Genomic DNA, 5086 nt, shown 5'->3' with positions numbered 1-5086 from the left:
GAGTGTTTACTTTTGATTCCTGAAGGGAAGGAAATTCCATTCCAAGAGATTCCTTACCCTTGCAGAAATTGAGGCGACTGCAAGGCGAGGAGATGGGGGTGGGGAGTTGATGGGGGAAGGAAGGGAGGAGTTTCTTCCTAAGCACCATACTTACAATCAGGGGATGCTGGAATTACCAGTCGGGTTGTGTAGCCAGCCCCACAAGTCTGCTCTAGTTATTTCTATCTGACACTAAGTTTTTCTTGCTTTACACACGTGTTTTCCCACCTAGGAAGAGAGAGAAAGTCACGGAAAGAGAAAGAGAGGTTTAGGCCTGCTGCTCTGGCTGTGTGCAAAGCCAAGTGACTCATCGCTCCATAGGAACTGCAACACGTTTGGAGAGGCAGTTGCTTATGGAATGTTGGGTTCCTGGTAAGTGTCAGTATTTTTTCAGAGTGCTCCATGGCTCTTTCTTTTGAAAGGCTTGTTTCTGTTGTTGGCAGTGCCGTGGACATGTTAGGTAAGTGCCGCTGAGCTGCACCTGCGCCCCCCAAACATTCTTTAAACAGATTTCATGGGGACGATCTTGCAGATCCATTCTTGTTAAGAGTTAACTTCTGCCAGGCAGAGTTGCTCACCCCTGTAATCCCAGGACTCCAGAGGGCTGAGCTGGAAGGTTAGCATAAGTGAGAAGCCAACCTAGGCTACACAGTGAGTTCAGGTACAGCATGGGACCAGAGCTGCAGGGTGAGATCCTGTGTGGGGGAGGGGAGATGAAAGACAGACTGCTAGTAAGCTAGCTAGAACCTGTCCTCAGGTTGCCACATCACCAGGGGGATGACTATATATGAAATCAGTCTACACACTCTAAAGTGAAGTTACAAAAGTGAGAATCAACTTCTCTTCCTCAAAAAAGTAAAACTAAATAAATGAAGAAATGAAATCTAAGATGAGGTCAGTCCTTGAGCAGAAACAGGATGTGAGCAAACTGAATCACAATACCTTGCCGTCGAAAACATTTTCTATTTAAAATATACAGCTTATCTGGGAGAAAAGGAAAACAGAAAAAGAGGGGCTGATTGGAACAAGGGTGGTGTCTGGTCAGAAGGGAAATAGTCCAACAGAGCCTTCGTAACCTTTGTCACTTTTCCTCCACGCAGCCACGTATGAAAAATGACTCAGCTAGTCTGACACCAGTGGTATATTTTTAGCAGGGACAACAGAGCCAGATGAAAACCTAAGCGTACTCTGTTTGCCAACCAACAGCCTCACACTCAGAGGAAGAAAGACTCATCTACCCAGTTCAGTTTACCATGGGACAGCAGAGAGCCTGCAGCTTCCACCATCTATCAACCTTTGCTTTTGCCTTTTCCCAGAGGGCCAGAAGCTCCACAGGACAGTAACTTCCTGAGATGTCAATCAGCATTGAGTGACACCCAAGCCCATCATTTTACAATGGAGGGACCATCCGATGTTTATGGTCATGTTGGAACCAGTGTCTAGTGACTGTCAGCTCAGAGCCCCATTACACTTCTATTGCTTCAAGTTCCCAAGTCAAAGGCCCAGCTCAGTAGGTAAAAGTACCCTACACACTGGGCACAGTGGCACAGTGGCACAGTGGCAGGCAGTTAGGCAGATGCATTTAATCCCAGCACTCAGGAGGCAGAGAGACAGGTGGATCTCTGTGAGTTTGAGGCCAGCCTGTTCTACATAACAAGTTCCAGACCAACAGGGGCATCATACATAGAGAGAAACCCAGACACACTTACAAAAAAAGTGCTTACCAGCCAAGCCTGGTGACCTGAGTTTAATATTCTCCATCTCACGAGTGCATGTATGAGTGCACATGTGTGTGCACATACACCTACTCACCCACACACTAAGCTTTCAAGTTCCTGTTTTAATATATGTGCTGCCGAAGTGAGCACTAGTTTCAAGTTCCTAAATCAAAAACAGCATCTCACTGAGCATGAGATTATGTGTCTGAACACGGAGGATTTGTCCCTGCAGACGTCCCTTCTAACACAACAAGAAATTTATATGTAAGGAAAGAACATGTTTGCCCTGAGGGCACAGGCTTGTACGTTTAGGTGACTGAAGCAGGAGGATCCTGACTTTGAGGTCAACCTGGACTAAATTATTGAATTCTAAGCCAGCATGAGCTATATAAGAAGACTGTGTCTCAAAACAACAAGGAAAAAGGAGAAAAGAAAGAAAGAAAATAAAGGAATTGTTTAAAAACAGTCACGGGAGCTTCAGGAATAAAGAGGTCTCACACTTGTTCAAGAAAAGCATGAGGGCTGGAGAGATGGCTCAGCAGTTAGGAGCACTGGCTGCTTTTCCAGAGGACAGGGTTCAGTGCCCAGTGTCCAGATAGTGGCTCACGATGGTAACTCCAGTTCCAGGGCATCTGCTACTCTCCTCTAGCTCCAGGCATGCCCATGATATACAGACAGATATGCATGCAAAACGCTCAATCACGGGAAATAATAATAATAATAATAAAGCAGCTTGAACAGCACATTAAGGATGTGGCCCAGGGCTGGTGAAATGGCTCAGTGGGTAAGAGCACCCGACTGCTCTTCCGAAGGTCCGGAGTTCAAATCCCAGCAACCACATGTGGCTCATAACCATCTGTAACAAGATCTGACGCCCTCTTCTGGAGTGTCTGAAGACAGCTACAGTGTAATTACATATAATAAATAAATAAAATCTTTAAAAAAAAAAAAAAGGATGTGGCCCAGGTCATAAAATGGGAGTAGGAATATATGAATTTTAAGATCTTATTCTCTAAAATGCAAATGTGGCAGCTCGTACCTATGATCCCTGCATTGAGAGGCAGAGGCAGAGGCAGGAGGGTCATGCCAAGTTTAAGGCCATCTGGATCTCTATAGAGAGCTCCAGGACAGCCAGGACTACATAATGACATCCTATCTTTAAAAAACAAACAAACAGCTGGGCCTGGTGGCGCAGGCCTTTAATCCCAGCACTCGGGAGGCAGAGGCAGGCGGATTTCTGAGTTCGAGGCCAGCCTGGTCTACCAAGTGAGTTCCAGGACAGCCAGGGCTATACAGAGAAACCCTGTCTTGAAAAACCAAAACAAACAAACAAACAAACACGTCCTGGGTTCCAGGCCTAGTGGCACCTGCCTTTGATCCCAATACTCGGAAGGCAGAAGCAGGCAGATCTCTATGAATTCAAGGCCAGCCTGGTCTACAGAGCGAGTAGCAGACTAGCCAAGACTATATAATAAGACCCTGTCTCAAAAGAAAAAAAAAAAGTCTTGAGTTTTCACCAGGTGCCAGCCACAAGCCTTGGGCTCTCTCTCATACTGCAGAATGCTGAAGACCTTTCTGATCACAGCCAGGCAAAAGGACGACAAGTCCATCAAGATCAGTAAAAACAAGCATGATGATATGAAGCCTGAAGCTGACTTTTTCAGCAGACACTTTTCATTACACTTTACCCTCATCATCACAGACAAGGAGGCAGAGACATTAAAGCAGACTCTTCCCCTCGTTTGGCTGTGAAGACGCTGAAACGCAATGGACTTCCTCATTTGACTATACTAAAAATCTTGAAAAACCAAAAAAAAAAAAAAGTCTCATTCCATAAATCTATTATCTTAGAATTCAAAGCACGGCAAAATTCGTTCTTCAAGCTAACTGCTTTCCTTTTTTGCTCCTTTCTCTATTTTAATTTATTTATATATTTTTGTTTTATTATTTGGGGGGAGGCAAGACAGGTTTTTTTTGTTTGTTTGTTTTTTGTTTTTTTTCTGCATAGTTCTGGTTGTCCTGGAATTCACTCCATAGACCAGGCTGGTCTGGAACTTAGAGACCTGTCTGCCTCTGCCTCCCAAGTGTTAGAATCAAAGGCGTGCACCACCATCACCTGGCCTACTTTTCCAATTTTAACATTTTATTCCCATGGGTCCTTAGTCACAAAGACTAAATGACTATTTCCAGCCATGAGAAACTACAAATCTCTTCCAGGATCCCCAGAAGACTGAGTGATCTATGAGTCTTCCTACCTCTTCTCTTTATGTACCTACCATTCATTTTACTGACTCCAAATAATTATTAAAGAAAAAAGCAATCTCTACAAGCTAGTTCTTGTTACTTGCTTTTATGTGTTCTCGGGCACATGCATGCTCAGAAGGAACTTCTTGATTTGCTAATTGTATGAATGGTTACAATAACGCATTTGATACTGGCTGTGGTCACTACACATGCGTATAATCTCAGCACTTTGGAGGCAGAGCCAAGAGGATTGACCTAAGTTTAAGGCTAACCTTGTCTACATGGTAAGTTCTAGACTAGCCTGCGCTAGATATTGAGTATGCCAGTATGCGTGTGAAAATGTGTCACATACACAAAGCAATTGTGCTACTTGCTTATGTTTCCACCTGGGCCACATTCCAAGTACCTACCCATCCAAGACTGTATTGAGAGGCCCTATCACAATAACCCAAACCACAGACAGATCCAAAAGCAAGCAAGCAAAAATAATAAAGGCCAGCAGCTCTGTATCATATCTATAATCCTAGTAGTTAGGAAATGGAAGCAGGAGGATCAGGAGACCAGACTCAGATACACATTGAATTTGGGGACAGCCTAGACTACATAGACTACATAGCAACAAAGCAAGACATAAACATAAACAAAACACCGGCACCTTAGGTTTCCCCAGCAATGCAAAATAATAAAAGGTGTATTACTGTTCGTCAGATCAGAATGTATATGTACTGTGGATTAGTCATCCTCATTCCTACCAGCGATCATGAAGTCAGTTTCCCAGAGGTCTTTGGGTGTTTGTTTGTTATGTTTTGTTTGCTTTTCCCCCAATATACTATTTCTTTTTTTTTTTCTTTTTTCTTTTTGGTTTTTTGAGACAAGGTTTCTCTGTGCAGTCCTGGCTGTCCTGGAACTCACATTGTAGACCAGGCTGACCTCGAACTCAGAAATCCATCTGCCTCTGACTCCTAAGTGCTGGGATTACAGGCATGCACCACCACTGCCCAGCTTTCAATCTACTATTTCTATTGATTATTTGGTAATTTCACATAACGCACCCTGATCACACTTACTTCCCAGTCCTCCCTGGC

Source organism: Mus pahari, chromosome 14, assembly GCF_900095145.1.
Source record: "Mus pahari chromosome 14, PAHARI_EIJ_v1.1, whole genome shotgun sequence".
In the NCBI taxonomy this organism is placed as follows: domain Eukaryota; kingdom Metazoa; phylum Chordata; class Mammalia; order Rodentia; family Muridae; genus Mus; species Mus pahari.
This window is presented reverse-complemented; position numbering follows the sequence as displayed.